Raw genomic sequence first — 26,293 nt, forward strand, 5'->3', positions numbered from 1 at the left:
CAAAACACAGTGGTCTCCTGCCATAGATGTTCACACTACAAAGTCAGGAAGTCAAGACAGATCAATTTAAGAAGCAGAAGCAAAAAAAAAAGTCACAAATAATGGGAAGACAAACACCCCTCAGTTGAAGGGAAAGGAGGAATCCACATAAAGAGAAATAAATGAAATTGAGGGAAGTAAACTATCAGATATTGATTTCCAAACAACAGTTCTAAGGAAGTTCAATGAACTCATGAGCTCAGACTGAACTACAAAAAACTACAGGGAAACTATGAGGAACTTACTGCAAACTATATCAGCATGAAAAAGAACATAGAAACTATCCATAAGAGACAAGAGGAAATGAAGAATACAATTTCTGAATTGAGTAGAAGGAATCAAAAGCAGGCTAAATGAAGCAGAGGATTGAATCAGCAGGCTGGAGGAGAAGGTAGAAAAAAGATCCCAGAAAGAGCAAGAAAATGAGAAAAGACTCAAAAAGAGTGAAGAGGGATTAAGGGAAATGCAAGACAACCTGAAATGTAATAATAATATCCATATAACAAGGATACCAGAAGAACAAGAGGAGCAAGGGATAGAGAACCTGTTTGAGAAAGTAGTAATGGAAAACTTACCTAACTTGTGGTGAGAAAAAGTCACACAAGTCCAGGAAGCATAGAGGGTCCCATTCAAGAGGAACCCAATGAGATCCCCTCCAAGACACATCATCATTAAAATGGGAAATATCAAAGACAAACAGAGAATCCCAAAGGAAGCAAGGGAGAAAAAGGTAGTAACATATAAGGGAGCCCCGATACACCTAGCTGCTGACTTCTCAACAGAAACAGTACAAGCCAGAACGGAATGGCAAGAAATATTCCAAGTATTGAAAAGCAAAGGCCTGCACCCAAGACGGCTCTACCCAGCAAGGCTCTCAATTAAAATGGAAGGTGAAATAAGGAGTTTCCCAGACAAAAGAAGGCTAAAAGAATACACCTACCCCAAACCAGTGTTGCAAAATATGCTAAAGGGACTGCTTTAAGAAGATGAAGAAAAAGAGTCTGTGAATACCCAGTACTTTTCACAGTCACCCATACTTGATAGTACCAATACGTTTAATATATATTAATCTGATTGTGACAAAGATTTGTTATTTTAATTGTTCCTTTACTATTTGTTGAAACTAAACCTGGTTTTGTATATTTCTTGCCTATTTCTGTTATGTTTTTAAAAAGCTTTACATGACTTTTTGGTATTCTTTATCCATTTTTTGATTAAATATTTGTGGGGTTTTTTCCCTAATAAAACAAAACGAAACTATTAACCCTTTTTTAGATGTGTTGCAAATACTTGCCTTTTCTATTATTTGTCTTTTAACTTTTTGTATATGTATATTACTATATAGTCTTAAATGTTTAATAATATTTTCAATATTTTACTTTATAGCTTATGGGTTTGAATATGTTACTTCATGGAAGGAAAAATATTATTTTGTATTTGCTCCTAAAACTCCTTAGATTTTACATATTGATTTTTAACTCACCTGAATATTTGTTGTAAAATATGTGAAATAGGGCTTTATATTTGTTTTATTTCAAGTAATAGTGATCCATGCACCTTATATGTTGAATAAACCTTCTTTTCCCCATTGATTTGAAATATCAATTTAATCATATATTTCATTGTTAGACAGATATATACATTTGTTTCTAGAATGCTCATTTTATTTCATTGATCTACTTTATTATTTCTGTGCAGGTATCATGATTGCTGACACTTTAAAATGGATTTAAATTTTTAAATATTTTTTATTGGTCTTGACATTTAAAAAATAAATAAATAAAATCAATCTGCATTAAAAATAAGAAAGAAGGAACTCCTACCTTTTGGGACAACATGGATGGAACTGGAGAATATTAAGCTAAGTGAAATAAGCCAGTCGGTGAAAGACAAATACAATATGATCCCACCTATAAGTGGAATCTATTCAACAAAATAAACGAACAAACAAAATAAACCACACGCATGGAAACATGGAGCAGACTGAAAGTGACCAGAGGGGATGGGGAAGGAGGACAATGGTGAAAAGGAGGAGAAGGAACGAGACAAAGAACATGTATGAATGACCCATAGACATGGACAGCAGAGTGGGAATTGAGTGCGGGGTGGGGGTGGGATGGGTGGAGGAGGGCAAAGAGGTAAAAAATTGAGACAACTGTAATAGAATAAACATGATTTAAAAATTTTTAAAAATTAAAAAAATAAGTTAAATCTTTAAAAAAAATAAGTTCTTACCACAATAAAAAGTAAAAAAATAAATTAATAAAAACAAACATGAGTTTTTGTTTTATTTTGTTTTTGTGATTACATGTCACAGTGTAATGTGTGGTCCAAGGCAACTCTTCCCATGTGGCCCAGAGATGCCAAAATGTTGGACACCCCTGTAGGGTTACCTATATTCCAAATCAAGTTTTAAAAATGGCTCGGCACTCTAACTTTGGTAAATCCATTCACTTTTTAGTTTTCTGAAGATACTGTAAAAATCTAGGGAGAAATCTCGGCTAATCACAACTTCAAACATGTAGTATATCTAGTAGGTATCTTTTAAAATGTAGCTTATCTTTTCCCAGACCAAATAAGTATAAACATTTCTCTTTCAAATTGTGAAGAATATTATGACTTTTATCATATAAAATAAATACAGAAACTTATTTGGAATCAATGATCTTCTAGACATACTATACAGCATATCACCAGATATACATCACCAGATATATTCTATACTAAATCTTAATATAAGGACACAAACTTAGATTTTATTATATTGCTATAATGTAACATCCTCTTGGTTTTTGTTTATTAACATATTGTTAAAGATTTGATTTTGCAGATCTTTTTCTTTGCTTTTTTTATATTAGCTGTATTTTTATTTAGTTATATTATGAATATGGAAAAAAGGACAATGTTTAAAAATGTACTAGCAATTAATAAGCAATTTACTAAATTTGTTAGTTTTGTAGCATATAAGATACAATGTAATTTTTAACAAAATTCAACCATATGTAAAGAGCACGTGTAGAATGACAATTTTATATATAGCTTTACTTTTACTTTTTTTATTTTATTTTTTCAAATACATTTGTCTCTGCCAACCCCCCACCACGTTCCCTTGCCCCCTCCCCTCCTTCCCTCCCTCAGCTCTTCCCCTTTGGTTTTGTCCATGAGTCCTCGCTATATGTTCCTTGACTTTCCCATTCCCTTCCTTGTCCCCGCCCCCCCTCCCTCCTTCCCTCTTGTCTCTGTTGATTTCTTTTCCTTTCAGTGTTGCTGGTCTTATTTTCCTTGCATCTTGATTATCTTGAAATTATTTAAAATGAGGCATCTTTAATCTGAACCATTTATACCAATACATTATTTTGCCTAATGAGAGCCAGTTTATCAGTTCTTCTACTAAAAGAAATGAGCCAATGGCCATCTTATTTGTATTTGTTACTGCATTTTATGGTAACACTTAAAATGTGTTTTGAAAAGCACATATGCCAGTGTTTGTGACTACCATAGTGTAAGTATTTGAATAAAATCAGGATAGATGAGAAGTCTGTGCCACCTGTTACCATCACAAGTGTACCTAATTAAGATATTTGGGGTTTACCACTCTGGTTTCTTAAATGGGAGACAATATTCTGAAGGACAAGCTTAAGGAATGGTTACCATGACAGTCACATTAAAAGAATTTTGAAAGAGACAATGAATCTGTGGGGCTCATCCACTTTGATTGATTCGCCTGGTCCTTTAGGCTCAAATAGTTGTTGTCTCTGGATTTTATTTTCTTCACATAATTCACCCAGTTGATTGCTGATTTGGGGACCATTTAAGCTTGGCTGACAATAGTGATAGGGTCGCCAGTGTCTGTGACCACAATACTATTGTTAAGCCTGAAGGAGAATGATCATGCATGTTAAATGTGACAAGAACATAGCTACTGGCTTCTTCTGGAATTATATAAATGATTTGTCTAATTTTACTTATTAATGCTGTCAGGGTAGGATAAGATTAACATGATTTATTTAAAAGCATGACTGACCCTAAAGTGTTTGGGTTTTATTTTGGATTACTTTGCTGTCATCACATTTTATCCAGTGTGTTTGGCTACTGTCCTGTTTTTATTCTTTGACTTGCGCAATGTTGTCAACACAGTTTGTATTATGCCTGGTCAGAGGCATACAGTTACATACTGCAGATTCAGAAGTATATACAATTCTACCTGCCATGAGTGTCTTCATCCTTCCAATGCAACTAAATGTTAAGTGGAATACACTAGCACAGACAATAAAGTGAAACAGAACTACAAATGCTGTTACAGTCTTGCAGTCCAGTTTTACCCTTCTTTGTGGTCTAGCTCTTGATGATGAAACTAAGAACTATGGAACTGAAGACTCCCCTGGCAGGGGCCCAAGTTGGACCCCAGTGTGAGAGCTCTTGCATTTGGGCCTTTCTCTCTTCTGCCCTCTGGAGGGTGTCAGAGAGCATGACATGCAAGAACTTCTCCAAAATAGAGAGCGTGTCTTGTGGTCACTAGAAGACAAGTTCTCTGCCACCTCGCCCCCTAGGGGCCCCTCAAAACCTGAATTTTTAGACATGGTGAACAGACAGAAATAAGTAGGGGAAGGTACTGGCAGGGATAGGGACTTAGAGAGGAAGCTATTCTGGTTCTTTAAGTAGAGAATTGAATTCCTTCAAGTAGAGCCCAGTATATATCAAATCCATCTCCAGGAAAAATTGATTCCAGAAGGGTGAGTAACATGAAATAGTATACTAAATCTAGAGTGTCATGGATGAAGGTTTGAAGTTTAAGTTGGGTTGATTCTCAAGAGGGGTCTCTTTGGTGCCAAGCATTTGTGGAAGCATATGATGAAATCATTATCTAAGTTTGATAACATTTTACTCTGTGCCTGCTATAATTATAATGATAATTACATGTCTGATATTAAGTGAGTACCTTTTATGTGTGAGGCACTGTTAAGTGCTTTACGTGCAGGGCCTTATCACCTTAGAGCCTCTCTGTGAGGGAGGTTACTTAACCATTGTGTGACTGAGAGAGGTTATAGAGCTACTTACAAGGTAGGTGCCAGTATTGGAACCTAGGCATTGTGACTCCTGCGCCCTTGCTGTGAACAGATGTGTCATGTGGCATTCTCACCACAGCTGCAGAAAGGGTGTGGCATCTTGGTTTCCATATAAGTGGGTTGTGGGTGTTGGGAGATGAGACTGAGCAAAGCCTTTTGTATACATACTATTGTGAGTACTGGAAGATAGAAAAGAGATAGGGGATTCTGTCTCTGCCACCAAGAAACTTGAAGTCTTGTAGGACAAAAGAGACATACATGAAAAAAATACATATTTATATGATAAATATGCAAATACTCTGTCTACTTAAGTATGGGCTGGAAGAGAACTAGAAGGTGTTTCTTTGAAGTCATTCACTTTCCAACAATTGCTTCTGAAAGTTAGCTCTTCACCACTGGCACAAATTCACCTTACTTACAAATTCACTTACAAAAGCCTACTTTGGGCTTTTGACCTGGTAGACAAGAACCCTGACTCTGTAGTCAGCAGACTTGTCCATTTTGAGCTTGGAGAGTTATCTTCAGCAATGACAGTTGTCATTAAGATCTCTAAACAAAGGAATCCATTAGCCTATTGAGCTAACCAGACCAGCTATTTATTTTCTAGTACATTAACATTTTTTAAAAATCTCTAACCACTGCTTATATGATGGTTATCCAGGAAACTGTTGGTTGGAGGCTGGTGGAGGGTGGTTACAAGCCTGTTTAAAATCCATGGTTTATGTTTGCCTTATTTCACTCAGTAGATACTCCCCGAGAGCCTCCTGTATGCCAGGCACTGTTCTGGGCATGGGATTAGGTCAGTAAACAGAACAGACATAGCCCTCTTCTCAGGGAGCTGTCTTTTCCTCAGATTTCATTTGCTCTGTGTACATTTCAAGGTTGATATAAAAGTGCTTTTGGTGTAAGTTTCAGAATTGCACACCTTGGGAATAATACAGTGATCACACTTCCTCTTTCCTTAGCCCCAGCCAGTCCTTTCTGAATAATGAGGAGCGGGTAATAAAGGGTATGACTGGGCCTGTGGGGAGGTCAGCAGATCGGGGTGTGCTGTCTTTGTGTTGTGATGGGAAAAGCACAGGGTACACCTGTTTCCTAGCCATGCGATGCGCAGCCATCAGCACTGGGATGAGCCTGCCCACCAGCCTGCCTCCTAATCCTGTTGTTGATTGGAGATAACTTCAGAGGTCACAGGGCACCTCGTCTCCATGGCAACACCTCTAAATATTCCTCTGGTGACTTGTGCTCTACATTCTGTCTGGATCTGAGCCCTCCTGTGGCAAAATATCCTAAAGATGTTAAAAAGAAGGGAAAAAAAGACTCAACTAATAAATCTATTCTAAAAGACTGAGTCATTTGTTTTGATTACCCGGGTGATTGCCAAATGTTAATTTAAAACTGAAATAGACCATGAGCTCACTCCACTAACAATGCTGAGTGTTTGTGCTAATACAGCTTGATAATGAGGTGGCCAGATCCACTGCCGGCGCGAATGTTATATGATAAACAGATATTTGAGAAAATATGCAGAGCATCTTGGCAGTTTTCCTTAAACTTTAAAGGTTGTGAATACAAAGTAAATAGAATGCATTACCATGAATCATTTCAAAGGAAGTTAGTTGACCCTTTCGTAGGAATTTTAAACTTTTCTTCTGAAAAGGTAACTTTGCCTCTTGATTTTCATTTTTTCCTGACTTAGGCACGTTGGAAGTTACTGACATCGACATCCAGCCCTTGCCAAATACATTGCATTGTCCACACATCCAGTGTGAGGTAAGCACTACTAATAGTCCCAAATTCTTACACTGATCTCTTGCCTTCCAATTTGTGGTGGTAGGGTCACCATTGTGTGAACTGCTTTATTTGTACAGTAGACTTAAGAGGGTTCATTTTAATTGACCCAGCCATTATCACTGCTTATTCTAAATATTAGCTCTCTGGGAAATGCCTTTTCAAGGGGGAAAAATATTACATCTTTTCCATCAATTTGGGGGCATGAAAAATGAATGTGCCAAGCACAACAGAACTAGGTCTGCTTGAAAATAAAGATCTGCTAATGTCACAGCACGAACAGTAGGGAACAGGAAATCTGCATGGAGCAAATACTGAGGTAGAGGGAAAAGACTCTTGCTGACAGCTAGCTGTGAGGAGGTTGGGCTGACCCAGTTAGCTAGCAGGGAAAGGAGCTGGGGTTCAGGACACCTCTGTAAAATCTCGTGGTAGGAATGCCAAAAAAAATGCTTCCATTGGGTTAGATTAACATGGGCCAGAAGACATTTTCTGATTAGTACTAAAGTTCAGAGCGTTGCTGCACTAGTGGGAGCAGCCAGATTGACCAGCCTTTTCATTTAATACGTTAGATAGGTGTCCTTTGTCCTCTTCGTTTAGCCACAGTGGCTTATGTCATCTCCATGATGATCCAGAAGTAACCATCTCTCTCTTTGAGACTGGATGTTCACCTTTGAAAATAATGAAAGGAGGACATCTCAAAGATGGTTCATCCAGGCACAATGGAAGGGGCCCCAGTCTTTTCTGCTTTTGTGCCCTACTCTCCATGCACTTACGAGAGAGGATGTAACACTTGCCATCACCAGACCAGCCAGGATTTCCAGTTTTATTCATCAACGGGTTTTTGTCTTCACCTCCTACTGCCCTGTCTCTCTGCACAGCCCCACATTTAGCATGGGTCCTTGTATTTCAGTTAGGGTACACACTCACTAGGGGGCAATAGTTGCATTTGTTAACATCTACTTTCTGAAGAATAATTCATAGATTTAAAAAAGAAGCTCCAGTAGGAGGTGTGACTCTCTGACCCTCCTGAGGAACCATTCTCAGGGCTGGTAGAAGGCACTGTGCTCTGCCTAAAGAGCAGGGGCTCTGAGCCCTTCCACAACTCTTATTTTTATTTTCCCACAGAAACAGAGACTAGATTATTCAAGGAGATATATAGAAGGAGAAAGCGCCCTCCCACCAATTTAGTTGGAAATGGTGGTTACGTGAAACCTGGCCATTCACATACATTGTTTGTCCTTTGTCATTCCACAGCATTCTGCTACTTAGACAAGCTTCAAGAGTAGAAAACTTGAATACACAAATAGTGTATCATAGAATTGTACACTTGAAATTTATATAATCTTACTAACCATTGCCATCCCAATACATTTAATTTTAAAACATTTTAAAGGAAAACAACTTAATAGAAACGATGAGTTACAAGACCGTATTCTTAAAATGGAACCTTTTTAATTAAAGCTTTTTGAACACATATTTAAAGTGGTTTTGTGATATTAAGAATACACTGATGAAATCTTTAATTTGACGAAAACTTAAGTTTTCTTTTAGAGCAGAGAGGTTCTTAGCTGAGTTATTAAATATAATCTGTTAAATTCTGTTTCACCATGACAGAAGTACATAGGATTGATGTAAAACAGTTCAAAGTCACAATACAGTTTTATCTTGTGATCTTTCTTTTTTTATTTCTTTCACTTATTCATTCATTCAGCCCTACTATGTAACAGGTCAGGAGTGTGTAGGAGTGAACAGAACAAAAATAATAATACATTTTGGTCTGATATTCTTCAAGTGTAAGACATCTCTAGATTATTTTACCTATTACAGATGAGGTAACTGAAAATTGATTTACCTTTTTAAATTAAATCACCCAGTATTGAGTGCACAGTTTGGGTTCAGGGGTGCAACTCAGAATCCCCATATCCAGTCTGCTTTTTGATCCTATGATTTATGCCACCTCCATAGACACATGTGCAAATGATAAAATATGCAGTGATTGCTGGAGATGCAGCTGTGCCCAGGATCCAAACGCCCCTAAAATGAAAACAAATGTAAATGGTATAATTCACACTCTATTTTTTAAAAAATTGTTTGGAATAATTGAACGGTTTAGGAAAATGGACTTTGCAGGTTGCACAGGAGGAGATTTGGTTTTTTTAATGATGTGTTCCATTTTATGTTTAACACAGCATGTATCACAGGTAAAGTTTACAATTCAGGAGTTTGAAATTATTTCATTTGGCTGCCTTTTTAGTTATGGAAATATTTGGAACAAAAACTTGAATACAGCATAATTCTTAACACATACTTGAGCTGGGTACTCTATTTGCTTCTGTGGTAGGCACATTATTGTTAATTAAACACATATTTCACATTTAGAAAATAATTTTATTGCTGACATATGATCACTTCCATTATTGATTTGGCAGTTTCAATAATCACAAAACACAAACATTTAAAATATAGTAGTCAGAGTGATTTGATTTGTACCATTGATGTTGATGTGACCTCTCTCCTTGGTGCACTAGCAATAAGCATGAAAATCAGCACAAATGGGTTATGCAAACTTAAAGAGTTTGAAAATTATTACTCTGGAGCCAGAGTCTCAAACTGGTGCACTGGATCTGGCATACAGAGGTGTTCTTTTAACATTTTAAGTTGATTGCCAGCATTTAAAAATTGAGAGATTTTACATTTTCAAAAATCCAGATTTTCAGCTTCTCTTGAAATATCAGAAGGTCTCGATAGCCAGCATTGAGCCAGCATTCCTATTTGGTAACACTAGGCTGGAGCCAAATAGCTGCTATATCTTTAGGTGGAACATGACTCTGAAATTTGCCAGTCTTCACCATTCCGTTATCTCTTTGACACTAAGGACAAAGGCAGTTGCCATTATCTGAATGTTTTACTCATTTTTAAGAAAAACCTGCTTAGCTCTTACAGGTCTACATGAAACTGAGGCTACAAACTTAGACCTATCCTTCCTGTCAAAATTTCAGCTTGTTGCTTTTCAGGGACATAATGTTGGATAATGTTCCTTTTAAGGGGGCACATTCAGTGGGCCAAGGCTAACCACTTGAGGGGAGGGATAACTTCTGGTGGTACTTGATTAAGAGAAGGAGCACCAGCAGACTTTGGAAGATCCCTGTGGTCTACCCCAGTGCTTCTTAGACTTAAACATGTAGATCCTGATGGCAGCAGGTTTGGGGTAGGGCATGAGATTCTGCTGTTCCAACAAACTCCAGGTTACACAACTGCTAGTCTGAGGACCCACCTGTCTTTGAGTAGCAAGGGGACTCTACCCTAAAGTGATCCTAAGAATAGGGAGTCATGCAATGATGGTTATACCTTTTTTTTTTTTTTGGCCTGAGAAAGAAGGATTTCTTAGCCAGGATACTTGGGGTTGAATCTTTATAGATAAACCTATGTTCACTTCTAGTTGCAGCATGGTAAGTTAAACAAATCTATTATTTTTAATACCACATAGCCCATTTAAACAATAAACCTAATTTTTATTTTAAAACTTCTTTCAAATTAAGTGCTTCTAGTAAAAAGAAAAAAAAAAGCCAGACAATAAAGCTCAAAAATCACGAAGTGGGGATTAGAGCTTTTTATTTTATAATTATAGAAGAATGTGTGTGTGTGTGTGTGTGTGTGTGTATGTATATGAGACTCTTAGAAAACTATATATATATATATATATATATATATGAGACTCTTAGAATATATAGGAGAAAATATGTATATATATGAATGAGACTCTTAGAGAACTTATAAATAAGACTACAGAAAATAGATGATTATCAAATCCCTGGATATATGATAACCTTGTACACTATAAAATGATAGAAGAATTCAAGAAGGAAGAGTTGAACACATTCAAACATCTAAACATTTGCTAAGACAGTAGATCTTAAGTATTCTCACCACACACACACAAAGGTAACTCTGAAGGGGTGGGTGTGTTAATTAACTTAATTGTAGGATTTATTTCACAATGTATGCATATGTCAAATCACCATGTTTTACCTTAAATATGTACAATTTTGTTAATTATACTTCAATAAAGGTGGAAAACACACCAGGAGAACTTTGTGGTGAATTTGACAAGATACTTTCCATATTATTGCAGGGCTCATATAGATCATAAGGCCTGGCACAGGCCTGAAATATGGTACATGTTCCATAACTGTTAGCTGAACGAATTGTGCAGTAGGTAAACATGCCCAAAAAAGTCACTTGTGTTAAATCACAAAGTAAATAAATGTATTTTTTTCAGCCTGTCTGGTGTGCAAAAAAACCCTATTCAGATGCTATCAAGAGTACATTTTGTACATATTAAATCAACAGAAAACAAAAAGAAAAACCCTTTACTAATAAGATTACCTTGAAACTGATAAATATTGCTCACTGCTGGTAATATTGGAAGTTGGTTAAAAGCCTTTTGGAACATTATTTGGCAATATATGTAACAAAAGTCACACTGATTGGTACCCCTTGATCCAGTAATCCTATTTTGGGAAATGTATTCTAAGAAACAAATTGTCCTAAAAAAAAAAAAAAGAGGGCAAAAAGCTAAATGTGGGTATTCATCACAGTGTTATTTACAAGGACACAAAATTAGGAAGAATTTAAATATCCAGCATTAATGATTCATTTAACCACTAAATATTTTTTGGGGGGGATTCTATTTTTATTTATTTATTTTTTTAACATTAATTAATTTATTTTTTCAAATACATTTGTCTCTGCCTACCCCCCACCACTTTCCCTTGCCCCCTCCCTCCCTACCACCCTCCCTCAACTCTTCCCCTTTGGTTTTGTCTGTGAGTCCTTGCTATATGTTCCTTGACTTTCCCCTTCCTTTCCTTTTCCCCCGCCCCCACCTCCTTCCCTCTTGTCTCTGTTGGTTTCTTTTCCTTTCAGTGTTGTTGGTCTTATTTTCCTTGCATCTTTGTATTGTTGGTTAGGTTCCACTTATAGGTGAGATCATATGGTATTTGTAACCACTAAATATTTTTGATTAAGTAATTATGAGACTTGTGTGCAATGGAGTTCCATGAATCTATTCAAAATTATAATCCTGATGCTTGCAGAGCAAAAATGAATTTGTATAATATAGTCGTACTAAAAAATCTGGGACACAAAATTGTGTATGTGCTTCCTGATTTATATCTTTATAAAGAGATATGTACACATAGACAAGAACTTTATGGACAAATGTAAGTAATACTTTATATGAGGTTTTATTTGTACTGTTGTCCTATTGTTTGTACCATAAGTCTATACTCACTTAGAGGTTGAGGATCTTCAGCTTTTACCTACTTAAATCAACTCCATATTGCAAGCAGCAATATTCGCACTGGTCACACAGTGCCTGTTTAGTATGTGGAGTGATGCCCAGAGCCTAAACATGGAGCTCTGACGATACAGTTCCTGCTTGCTGCTTCGGTCTATCATCCTTAGCTCCTTCTTTTCTTTCTTCTGTTTCCTGTGGTTGGTACAGAGGCATCGGGGCATCCCACATGACAACGTTTAAATATTTGTCTCAGAGCTCTTCATTAATGTATAGAAGTGCCAGGGAGTGAATCTTATGTCTAAAGACTCAGTGTACATTGAAGTAGAACCATAATGGAGCTGTAATTCAAAGCATTATCTATTTCATTTTCTTGTTTCATTTCAATAAATAACAAAAATTCCCTCTAGTGTCACGAGCCTTCTTTAAGCATCCCCTCCCTTCCAATTGTAGTCCTTGTTTCAGATATACTTGTTTCCCTGCTGTAAGTATACTTTTCTCCTTTAATTAGGTCAGTTACTTCATGTCTGTTTTTCTTTTTTGACATGGTTTCCTCTGGCTTTAGCACCACATATTTTCCCCATATGTCATTGCCTCTGGAGCTTCATGTTGCAATCGTTTTTCAAGGGGAACAGAGAGCACATTACGAAGGGGGTAGTTCTTGACTCCTTGCCTGCCCTTTGCCTGCTTGAGAGTTCCTATTTCTTTTGGGCCTAGTTGTATTTGGTTTTGTCGTCTTCCTCGTCAGTTATGTTTGGACTAAAAGATACTTAAGTAAAAATAATGGTAAGTCAAAGATATGTCTGGCAAAGGTGCAGGACATTTGTTAAGGTTACTGGTTTATTTATCTCTCCTGTCTCTATGGTGACTAAATCCCGGGCTGGGATTTAATGGACTTAATTTTGACCTCTTATACATCTCCTAACTTTCCCAGCATCCGATGTAGAAGGAATTCATTTTCACTTTAGTTTAGAAACTGCCCTGCTTAGAGAAAGGGTTCTAACTGTACTCCTGAAAAGTGGAACCTCTAGAGCCTTCAATTTTTATGCCGTCTTCAATCAGCATTCATATAGCACTTGTAAAGAAAGCTGAGAAATCTTTTAGATAAACATACAGACACATACACTCACTCACAACATTGCGAATGGTCCCAGGAAATAATTTTCTTTTCAATGAAATAAAATATTTAGTTAACACAGCTCTGACCAGAGTGGCTCAGTTGGGTGTTGTCCCGTAAATCAATAGATCGCACTGAATTTCAGGTCAGGGCAAATGCCTGAGTTGCGGGTTCAGTCCCCAGTGGGGGCATATATGAGAGGCAACCAATTGATGTTTCTCTCCATATATTTCCCTTCTCTCTAGAAATAAATAAATAAATAAATTAATAAATAAATAAATTTTTAAAATATGCAGTTAATGTCAATTAACTGTATATAAGAACTTTTTCTAATTTAACTTTTTATACAAATATTAAATCAATGGGCACATTGATTAATATATTTCAATTTTATTTTTAAAAAGGATTTCCTTTATTGACTACAGGGTTATAAATTTGCTTGCATATATATGTTCAAACCATATTTCAGCATTTAAGTGTATTAAACTGTGCTGTGGAAGTCCACAATAAAGGTTGGGCTTGACTCGGATTCCCATGAAGACAGATCTGACACTGAAATTAAAATCTAATGTTTCATCTATATCAAATTGATATGAAATGAAGACTTCTAAAGTAGCTAGACTCAAGTCATCTTGAATTTCAGTTGGTTTGAATGACCCTTTAAAACTTTTTATTCTCTCCTAAATGATCCTTTGAGATTTGCAAGGATATTCCAGTTTTAGAAATTCAGTAACTTATCCAAACTCAAGTCAGAGTGCTTTATTTTTTACGGATAGTGCATAGTGTGTTAGTTTACTCATGGATAATTGATGTATTTGCAGGTCCTTTCATCTTCTTTAGGAACAAACTCACATATATGAATTTTCTTTAAAACCAGAACAAAGGAGTCAGTAAATGATAAGGATTGCACAAAAGCTGAGACAAGAGAAGCAACATAAGTGCCCTTTTTCTTCTTTATTCCCCAATATTATGTTAGAGTTCAGATCTGTCATCAACTTCAGTTCAAGTCTAGTAGGAACTTGTGAATACTTATTTTATTAAGATTTGTTTAACATAATAAAACTCAATGGATATGGAAGTTAAGATTTTGTTCCTTGTCAACTCTTCTGTTAATAGGGCAAAGACATGAGAAGTCAACAACAGATGCTCGCTTGTAGAAGAGATCCATATTTGTGAGATGAATATGTAATGCTCATTAAGTTCTGGGGTTGATACCTTGACTGACATGTCTTGTAACTGTGAACTTAGAAAATGTACTAGGTTAAAGTCATAGCTAAATCATAAAGATTTTATGATTGTCAGTACAGTAAGCATAGATGAGGTCAAAACTCTTACAGAAATCAAAATGTTAAAGTCTGGAGCCCTTAATGCTTGAGAAAGAGTAGTGCTTTTCTCATTATCCTTGTCATCGTCATCATTTTCTTATCAACCTTATGTGTTGAAAGCCAGTGTGGAGAACTGTGCTAATAGTAGTTGTAATTTATTGTATTATTTCTTTTTTTAAAGATTTTTATGTACTTATTTTTAGAGAGAGGAGAAAGAGAGGGAGAGAAACATCCATGTGTGGTCGCCTCTTGTGTACCCCCTTCTGGGGACCTGGCCCACAACCCAGGCATGTGCCTTGACTGGGAATTGAACCAGCGACCCTTTGGTTCGCAGGCTGGCACTCAATCCACTGAGCCACACCAGCCAGGGCTATTGTGTTATTTCTTTAATTGCTGATATTTTAATTTTGTTTAAACAGCTCTAAGGATTAAATCAATTTAAGTAAAAAGGATTAAATACATAAAAATGTATTTAGAATAGTAGCCTCATTCTCTTGTCCTATCAGCCAGATAAGCTTCACACTTTGTGTAGCATCTGTCGATGGGGGATATTCACTTATTGGATAACAATTAGTTTAACAGTTCTTCACCTAAATAGTAAGGCACTGGTTTTAGGCAGTTTGGTGAGAATTTGTGGTCTCTGCGACTCTGTGGATATCTCTTAAACCACGTGATATGACCATTTTTTATCCATTCTTCAGGGTTATAAGTTAAAAATTTAATTATTTCCAGTGTTTCTTTCCCAGAACCAATGGAGAATTTTCTGTGGCTACTAATGAGAGTTTGCATATGTAGTTGTCAGTATACATGGGCTACCGGATTCATAATCCATAATGTTTGTTGCCCACTAAAGTGGTTCAGGTGCTGACTAATTGGAGAGGATGAGCTCCACCCTTGGCATTGGGCTCACACGATGGGTTTGAACCTGAAAGCAATACAATTTGTTCCATTGTTTTTAGCCCATCCTTTATGTTCCCAGCTATGTCCTCTGTATTGTCAGTCCTCATAGACTTTACACAGGATGTTGACCAAACCTCTTTGGTCCTCTCCTGGGTATTTTCCATTTTATTGAGGGGACAATCTAAGGCAAACTAAGAGAGAGCCAAGATTTGGTTGGGATTACTGTCTTAAATTGTACTTTGCTTTCCCCAGGAAGCTGGAAGCTCCTTGGGAACAAGAGTACTGATGTTTTCTCTGGTGTCTTCCCTATCATTTATTATTTAATACCAGGGGCTTAGTAGGAATTTACTAGAGATACAATTAATTAAGTGAAAGATATTTTATAACTTACAAACCACAGCATTACTGTGGTATTACACAGGACAGTCTCAAGATCTTTGTTTGACTCCCTGTTCCTCTCGTGTCAGTATTCTGACATCATCGGAGCATATTCTTGAATGGAGTGGTCTGTGCTACCAACTGGCATCATTTTTTCCAATATTTTATTGTGAAATTTTATAAACAGAAAAGTCAAAGTTATACAGTGAACACTCATTTCCACCATCCAGATTCTACAATTAAACATTTACTATATTTGCTTTATCAGAAATCCATCCATCCGCTGTTCTATCTTAATGTTCTGGATGCATTTCAGAGTAAACTGCAGGCATCTGTACACTTCAGCATGTATATGATTATATGGTTTCAATTTTGACATACCCGAGCCCTGCTGTCACATTTGCTGAGATTCTGACATTGATTTTGGTGGTGGCTAAGAACAGACGGTGTAAGTCGAATGTGAAATAATCTCTGTTTTCAGACTCTGGGGAGTTCTTATTTGGCTTTAACTACCAGCAAGCGTACAAACACATACATAATACTGCTCCTTTCACCTTTACCCCAATGTTACATGGTCACATTGTTTGTATTGTTGAAACTTGGAAGGCCAGCCTAAGCCATAGAAGGTCTTGTTTATATGTGTAAAAAACAGAGATTTGGAATTGAGGATAGAGGGACAGAACATTGGAGTTAGCTACTATAAGGGAGGGGGAAAGAGATTCAGAATCCGGAAGTTATCCACAGGATACCACTTTCTTATAAGTACAGAGAGATTTTAGTGGCCGTTTATAGTACCTAAGGGTCATAGATTTAATAAATAGTAACAGTACAAATAGTCCTTCTGCTTTAGTGGTTTTTACATTATAGTCCATTGGACCCTGGAATTCATAGAAATGTTTTAGAGGTCTCACCACCATTTGAATTTGATTTTTAAAAGTGTATTAAACTATTTTAAACAACTAATAAAACACACATACTTCAGCAGTGTTGTGTAGTAAGTGTTAGCATACTGGAGAACACTGATTGACTTTGAAATAAGTAAAGGTTATGAATGTCAGCTTAAAATCCAATTTTGAATAACACTTATCTGTCATCCATCAAAGCCAGGGTAATATTTCTGTTGTGGGAATAAAGACAAAAGGTCTTCAGCAAGACCATTGCACTAAAGCCCACAGCGTTAAGGAACCAGCCTGCAAAAGCTGAAGTTACATTTTGGTTTCCAGTTACCATGAGCACTTATCCATCTGTTATATTTAGATTTTTTTGTAGTACCTTTAGAAATTTGGAAACAGATGAGTATATGCTTTCAACTTGAAATGACCATAACAGGGGAAAGGTAGTTAAGAGGCTGGAGGCTGGCTCCAGTGTCATCCCTCAGATGGCTGGGTGAATGGATTAGGGAACCTTCAAAAAGGTCTTTCTCTTGGCCCGGAGCTCAAATTGCTCAACATAAGTCTGAAAATGTATGTGTACAGTATTGTTGTTTGTTATGAGATTTTTATGGCTTCTTTGGTTATGCCTGAAATGCCGTACAAGAGCTTTGGCAGATTACTTTCACTTGGAGACTGTGGTACTTCCTTTGGTCCCTTCATTCAGATTGTACCACATTCTGTGCCTGTAGTCTAAAATGCCTTTTGGAAGCCAGTACCTGCTTGCATGTAGTCACAGTCAGTTTTTCAAATGTTTGCTTATCTACATTTAATTTTCTCCTAACATTTTATTGTGCAGATTTTCAAAGTTGAAATGATTTTGCAGTGAACACATATATACCTATCATTAAGAGTCTACCATTAAAACATTTTACTACACTTGTTTTTATCACATCCATCAATCAATCTACATTATTTTTGGATGTACTGCAAAGTAAATGTAGATTTTAGTTAACTTCATGTATTTTATACACCGGGAGTCTGGCATTTCAAACATTACACAGATGTGCATACATTGTCTTAGAGTCCTGTGAAAGTTGTAAAATAAATGCCCATTTTATTGGGGAAAAATTTAGGAGCCTTATTTTAAAAGTAACAGATTTTTCTGGAATTCTGGCATGCAGTTGGATAAAATAATGGCTTATTTTAAAATCTGAAATTTATCATGACTCAGACATTGCTGACCCCTAAGAAAGAGCAGGGATATACTTGTAAATTATGTTTTCATCATTGAGACGGGGCCAAATAACTTCCAGTTCTTATAGAGAGACAGGATCATCTGTATAAGTGTTATGAACGTCAAGTATTGGTCGCTGTGGCAAAATGTATCAGATTTGGAAAGCAGAGGAGCACGTTAACTGAGAACTAAATTGGTCTGTGCTGGGTATGATGCCAAACCCTGGTGTCAAGGTGTTAACTGCAAATTATTCAGAAACACCCTCATTACCATTGGAACAGTAAGAGTGGGATGGAGATGAAAGATACTAGCATATGGCTTTTGCCCCTATTTATGCAGAAAGCACTCCCTGAGTTCTTGCAAAGCTGCGTTGTTGTTCCCTTTATTCTCAGTCCCCAGAGTCCTGTCCAAACACTCTCCTTTGGCCCTGGGCAGAAGTCGGGAATTGGCTGGGTATATTTCCTTCTGGAAGTCTTCACTTGCACTCTTGAGGTAGCTGGCAGGAGATCTCTTAAAAGCATTCCCAGGCTGTTTTTCCCACTCCCTTATAGGGGCTTATCCTGTAATTTCCACTTTGGTTTCAGTTGCTGTTGTTTGGGTAGAAACAGATCTCTGCTGTGTTCCCAATCTCTGGACCTTCCAAGAAAATTTAATGTATAAGAACAAAAAGTTAGAATAGAAAATCTTTGGGGCCAGAGGTTAGGTGCAGAATATGGATGGGGGACTCATTGATTAGGTATATTTTAAATATGTCAGATCATGAATTAAAAAAAAATATGTATAGGGAGTTGTAACTCCTTCAGACAAACACACTACCATTTAAAACCCATAAAAACTCCTTGGCACTGTGGAACAACATGTATTTTGTTCTCAGAAGAGACTATTAGGTTGTAAAGGTTTGATTCCTCTACCACTGACTCGCTCTTTGATCTCAGAAGGTGACTGAGTTCTGTGATGGTTTCATAAGCACTGATAGTAAAACTGATTTACTGCATATAGTATAATAGAGGAGTTTAAGACTATATATGGTTGCTGTTACACCTCAAGCTTTTGGAATTATTTTATAAATTTTTATATACTAACATCAGATTTAATATTATTTGAAAAAAGTTGTTTTGTACATGAATACTTTACATTCTATGGTTCATATACACAGGACCATTCTAAATTAGATATTTTGACAAATCAGTTTGGAAAATTCATTTTACTACAGAATGTGTTTAAAACACATAAATTGATTAGACTGTGTACTTATTGCTAACAGGAAGGTGGAAAGTGTCCTAGATTTATGATTAGGACAGGTGACAGTACTTGAGCTTCTATTCTTAGCTTGACCTTGCCCCATGTCTTAAGGCAAGACACTTAATCTTTTCCTGTCTCACTTTATCCACCTATAACACCTGTAGTCTTATTTAATGAAAACAGTACCTGGTTTTTATTTGATAGCATTTGAAGACTTGATGTAGAAAGTGGCATGGAAGTTCAAATTATTATGTAGAAATTATTTGTATATTGAATGATAATCTTGACAAATTAGTAATTACTACATTTAGAAAGTTACAACTCTGGAGGGAATGATATTTGATATTGTTGTCCTGTGTGTTCTAAGTTACCATCATAACAGTAGGAAAATAAACTCTATCTTGGCTGTGTTACAAAGGGATTAACTCACTTCTTCAAGTTGTTACTAAATCTTCAGCTCTTTAGACGACAGAAATAAAAAGTGCTCCTTGTTTTACTTAAATTTTCTGGAATAAAAGTCTTCTATCCTTAGCTTAATTTTTTCTTTCGTTGAGAGCTTTACAAGTTATTCTCTTTGTAAAGAACCATGTCAGTTATTTAAAACAACTAAAGTTACCAACTACAAACATGTAGAGGAGTATGCTTTTGATTTTTAGATCAAAGCAAAGAACTAAGATTATGTGGCGCTTACTTATTGTACATTTGTTCCCAGCTACTTACTTGTGCCTTTGCAAAGAATTTAATATTAACTTAATATCAAGAGGATTAAATAGCTATACCCTAAGCAAAACTAAAATACCCATATGACTGTTTTCTTAGTTCCATAGTCTTCTAAGATTGGTCTAAATTGAGAGAAAGAAAGTCCCTATCATGGAGATTGTCATTATTCTCACATTGATCTGCTACTAGATTTTTATGGTACATGATAAATATGTGTGCTTATTGTGAAAATTGTATGAGCCATATCAAATTAAATCCACTTGAAAAATTAGAAGACATTTACCTACTTAGATACAAAGCCTGATTTATATATAGTTGGCCCTCAGACAACATGGGTTTGCACTACACAGATCCATTCATAGGCAGATTTTTTCCAATAAATACTGTAAATGTATTTTCCTTATGATTTTATGAATTATTTTTTATTGATTATGCTATTACAGCTGTCCTGCTTTTTCCCCTTTGCCCCCCTCCATCCAGTGCACCCCACTCCCTCAGGCAATCCCCCACCATTGTCCATGTCCATGGGTCATGCATATAAGTTCTTTGGTGACTCCCTTTCCTATTCAGTACTTTACATCCCCATGGCTATTCTGTAACAGCCTATTTGTACTTCTTAATCCCCTCACCTTATGATTTTTAAATAACATTTTCTTTTCCCTAGCTTACTTTATTGTAAGAATATAGTATATAATACATATAGCTTACAAAATGTGTTAATTGATGGTTTTGTTATCATTAAGGCTTCCAGTCAAGAATAGGTTATTAGTATTGGGAGAGTCAAAAGTCATATGTGGATTTTCAACTGTGTGTGAGGAGGGTCAGCACCTCTATCTCCCATGTTGTTCAAGGGTCAACTGTATATGTATACCTGTGTATGTATGTATATATTCTTTTACAAATATATTACTTTTCAGTTCATACAGTACTTGGACACATGATTTAATTTGCATCCTAAAACAATTAATAGGAAAAACAGGACAGTATTAATGGCCGCATTTTATCAGTGAGGAAGAAAAAATTAACTTGGCTAGTGAGCAGCTCACCAAAGTGAAAGATTCCATCTGGGATTTTTTATTCTGTCTGTTGCTTGTTTCTTGAGTTACAAAAGAGTAAAGTCAATGAAACATTCACTGTTATTTCCATTAAATGAAAGCTTAAAATTCATTTAACTTTTATAGTGTTGTCTGAATTTATTTTTACAAAGTTAACTTGTAATTGCTTTCACACTTGCTAAAAATGTTTTAAAATTAAATGTCCTATTTCAGAGCTCCTGAATTAGTCTCTTCCCTGTACATTTCCTTGTCCAATATGATCGTTTATATAGGCTTTAGCATTGATTTGTGACATTAAATGAATAGATCGTTTGAAATGAATGAAAATGAAATTGGTTTTGTGAGTTTTGTAATAATCCTGGTTCAGCACACTGAACTTCCACAACACCATGATTGAGGATCCCAGTTTTAAGATCTAGCAAAAATAGCTGGCAGACATACTTTTCAAATGATTTGCACATACTAAACTGATTTACAAACATCAACCCCTTTTCCTGAAATCCAAAGAGTTAATTTTTTACATGTTATCTGTGAGATTGGAGTGAGGGTGCTAGTGACATTTTTTTTCTTGTTTGTTCAGAGAAACAGGGAGGCACGATCTCAGTTGGTAAATCAGTGACAAGTAGAACACGAGTCACCTGGCTTCAGTTAGTTATGTGACCTTTAAAAAGCAAGTGCCCATTTAATCAGAAAAGATTCATTTTGAGACTACAGACATTAAGATACCCTTCTGCTTTAAAGAAGGAACACTTATTTACAGGATTAATTAAAAACTCTGATAGAGATAGAGCTGAAAACTCCTTGACACATTTCTCATACTGAACCGGTATGGTGTTTTGTACTCCCAGCAGGCAGTTAAGGTCAGGCTTGTGAGTCAGAGCTGTGCACTTGGTTGGTGATACGCATCACTGACATGTTGCCAGTCTAATAGTCCAAAAGGACTTGTGTCCAGCTCAGGTTGCTCCCTTATAATCCCTAGCTGAGAAGCTGCCTTTCACTTTTTTTAATAGATAAAAAAGAGACCACAAACATTTGAAAGTCAAATACCATATGTACTTTATACCTTTTCACCCTGAAGATTTGAGAAACACTAAGTTTGAGAGACAAATCCGTCATTGCCACTAACTTGTCATGGCCCTGCACTGTATGAGCGTGTATGCACTTCATCAGGGTGTTTTACTGAGTTTATTGTTTTGTAATTCATTGGCGAGGCATTGTGGTTTGGTGCAAAGAGCACTAGACTTGGAATCAAAAGCCACTTCCTGTCTGGGTGGCTTATTAACTGAGCGTAACCTTAGCATAGTTGGCATAGGATTTCCAGATGGCATCTTCTCGGCATGAACAAAAATAATATGCCATTTCTGTAAGCTTTGGTGGGTGCCACCTGATCCACTGGAGGACCTTCCATCCTTTTCCCTTTTCTCTCTCCCTTTCCTTGTAAATTTCACAACTCTTTTCGTCTAGCACAGCTGACCCCTGTTGGGTGTAAGAGGAAGGCAGTCTGATTAAGTGCTTTTTTTAGTTCATCCATTCCATTGTTTCAAACTTCATATATTTCTTACAACATTGTTCATAATAAAAGACTGTAAGCAACTTTTACATGTCTGTAAATAAGGGACTTGTTGAATAAATTTTGGTGTATCTACACAGTTGAGTACTGTGTACATGTTACGAAGTAGAAAGTCTCTATGTACTATCCTGGAAAATTCTCTAATATACATTAAATAGAAAAGTCATGGTGTAAAAGAGTATGTATAGTATATTACCATTATGTTTTTAAAAAGGAGAAATGTATGTAGCTACCTATTTTTCATATGCCCAGTATCTCTGAAAACATAAGAAGACACTGGGATCATTGGTTACTGATGGAGGGGGAGAATCGGTGTCTGGACACAGGCAGGAGAGGAAGACTTTTCACTATATGCTCTTTTGTACCTTTTCCAAACAAACATATTTAAGAAGTAAATCCACACACAAAAAAGAGTGTTCACAACAGCATTATTCGTAATGGCTAAGAAGTAGAAACAACCCATGTCCATTAACTGATGAATGAATAAATAGAATGTGGTATATCCATACAATGGAATATTACTTGCTATAAAAACAAATGGAGTGTTGACATACCTACCACATGCACAAACCTTGAAAACATTTTTCTAAGTTAAAGAAGCCAACCACAGAAGGTCACAGCTTATATGATCCCATTTATATGAAATTCCCAGAAGAGACAAATCCATCAACATGGAAAATAGATTAGTGGTTGCGAGAGGGTGGGGAGGTGGGAGTAGGGAGTGACTACTGAGAGGTCCAGGGTTTCTTTGTCAGTGATGAAAATGTTCTGGACTTAGATAGGGGTGATAGTTGCACAACTTTATGAATCTACTAAAAACTACTGACATGTACACGTTAAATGGTGAATATTATGGTGTGCAAATTATATCTCAAAGAATAAAATTAAAACAACTCAGTGAAGTTATGAACATGGAAACTTTAAGAATCACTGTGAACATACAAAATGATAAACCGGTTTTTAAAATTTCTACCTGAGAAATATTTCCATTGTAAAATATTTTACATAGTATCACTGATAACTCCAGAAGACTTAACATCCTTTAACTCCTTTCACTAACACTCAACAGTGATCTTCTTATTTTATTGTTAACCCAAATGAAGCCCCGATGGATAGAATTTTAGGCAAAATAACCAAATAAAGGAGTTTGAAGTATATGGACTGAGATGTTGTGGCTGCAGACCTTGCCCAAACCTTGACACTGGGAGAGAAGCCTATGGGAATTTCAAAGGAACCTCAGATAATCTTTTAGACCAGTCTGTTCTTTCTCTCCCCACAACTGATCCCAGAGTTGCCCCCGCCCCTATCCTGCCTCCCTGGGCTGGTGAACTGCCCCTGTTCTTTTCTGTGTGTCCTGCTGTGTTGGGCTGTGTGACAGGATTTAAAGAGTCCTTTCTGATAGGGCATTAGGCGAGGGCTCTTGGGTAGGATCAGTGGACATGAAAATACAGCTTCTCTTCCCCAAGTCACTAACTGTTCATAGGTTCAGGGTCATCATGTTTTGTTGTCGAGCAGGACAGTTGCTATTATGGCATATGGCCTATCTATGGGTTGGTCAGATACCAGTCTTTTGTCAGTCTTTCCAACTCCAGGTGCTTTAGCTTAAATTCATCTTGGAGTGCGCATGACCACAATGTATCTTTGGTCAGTAGTGGGGTACATGATGCATATTTTAGTTTGATGCCCTAGAGACCTTAGTCATTACTGTGCCCACTGAAGCTAAGTCTCCCCATAAGCAACCTTACCTCAACTGGGCTGCTGAGTCCTTCCTGTAAATGGCCTAATAAGACAGGGTCTTTCAGATCTACATCCTTGGCATTTATTCTGAATTAACTTACATAATGCAAAACTAAGCTACATTCTGGCTGGAGCTACTGTTCTGATGGTATAGGTGGCCTCTTTTTGTTGTTGATCCTCACAGGTCAGATTGAGATCAGAGACATAAACCACAGATGGCATGCCTCATTAATTAGTCACATCACAGCAAGCTCTCATTCATTGTGTTGGAAAGTCTAATCATCCATTGGGCTCACTGGGTCTTACTTGATAGGAGGGATGTAGGGAATGAGCCTTCCTCACCCCAAGACTTGAGTAGGTGGCCTAGATCTAGCAGGTTTTTTGTTTGCAATAGAAGATCAAGAGAGAAAGTTTTGTTCTCCATAGGTTTTCATCATCTGTCCCTGAAGCCTCCTTATCTATGTGGGATACACAGTTCTCTGTTTTGGGCTGTCCCACTGTGAGAGGCTGATTCCTCTGAGGTACTAGGACTTTTAGAATTGCCATCTGGTGCCCTAAGCATTCTCAGGCCAAAAAGTCTTACAGCTGGACTATTGGCCAAGATCCTGAGCTCTTTTCTCCACATGTCCCCTTGTGCTTACTGTGTGCCAGCTACTGTCCTAAATGTTACAGATATTTATTACCTTATTTTTTCCAACAGCCCAAATAATATGGATATTATTGTTATCCCCATTCTACAGGTGAGCAAATTGAGTCACAGGGAAGTTAAGAAAAACTTGCATACAACTAGTAAGTGGTTGGAGGCAGGATTTGATTCTAGACATTCTGGCTCCAGAGTCCTTGACCTTAGCCACTACACTGTATTTCCTCGAAGCTTTATTTAAAAAATAGATATAGCCATATTAAAATCAGGGCAAATTCCATATTATTTGTCTTAGAACAATGTTTGCTGTTCAAATAATGTTATATAAAATTGACTTTATTTCATGGAAATCTTCAAAAATAGCTTTGATCTAAACCATTTTATCCAAATTCCATTGGATGCCGTAATCACCATCACTCTTTGTTTAGTTTTCCATACCTTAGACAATCTGGTCTCATTTACACTAGGTACCTATTTGCATATTTGTTGTCTTTGAGTATCATACTGCTTGAAAATGAAGAGTTGGAATTTGAGGTAAATGTGATATACTCTTTTCAAGTGTGACCTTTTGTGGCTTCTGTCTCTCTAGCTGCAGATCGTTTTACGTGTTCTACTTGTTGAACTTTATGTTTCTGTCATTTTGCTCGTGTACTCGCTGCCTGGCATGGTGAATGTATTACTTGACTTTAAGAACTTTGCAAACAGTCAGTCATGCTGCTTGAGTGTCAGCTGTTTTAGGGAAAACCTCTGCTCCTCCATCAACCTGGTCCTTATCTCTCTTGGGTCTCTATCAACTGCCACTTTCCAGTTATCTCAGATGAAGTTTATGGTCCCTTTGACTTGACTTTTCCCATAGCGTGAGAAAATGTGCGAAGTGTTCATCTACAAATCATACAGCTATCCCTTAGTCTTGAGGTCTGTGACACCTGAAGACACCTAGCCTCTGCTAATGATTATCAAAAGTCAAGGGACATGAACCCCACTGACTATAAAGCACATTCCTAGATTTTGCACTGTCGGAAGTAAAGAGCCCTTGCTGGAAGCAGCTTTGATAGGGTGCAAGGAATAGAACCTTGGAAGTGTGGACATTCGGCTTCTAGACCGGGAGCTGCTGTTAACACAGAGAAGCAAGTTGTCTCTCATCTCTGGATCTTAGTTTTCCTATCTGTAAAATGAGATGGTTGGACAAGATGGTATCTAAGATCATTTCCCATCTCTGTCATTATGTAATCATTATAAAGATGGAAACACCCGCAGACCCCACCCGTTATACTCTGTCCTGACTGTGCAGAGGCTGACAGAGGAAAC

At 36.9% G+C, this 26,293-nt stretch overlaps 1 protein-coding gene across 1 annotated transcript in view; it reads left to right on the forward strand.

Moving 5' to 3' along the window:
- FHL1 (four and a half LIM domains 1) overlaps positions 1 to 26,293 on the forward strand; it is a 63,198-nt gene that overhangs the window by 18,965 nt on the left and 17,940 nt on the right. The window contains exon 2 of the mRNA XM_054578100.1: positions 6,805 to 6,878. The gene's annotated coding sequence lies outside the window, so the exon portion shown is untranslated. The remainder of the gene's footprint in view (positions 1 to 6,804; positions 6,879 to 26,293) is intronic.

This window comes from Pteronotus mesoamericanus, unplaced genomic scaffold (assembly GCF_021234165.1).
Source record: "Pteronotus mesoamericanus isolate MK-2021 breed Mesoamerican mustached bat unplaced genomic scaffold, CSHL_Meso_final contig_49, whole genome shotgun sequence".
Taxonomy (NCBI): Eukaryota; Metazoa; Chordata; class Mammalia; order Chiroptera; family Mormoopidae; genus Pteronotus; species Pteronotus mesoamericanus.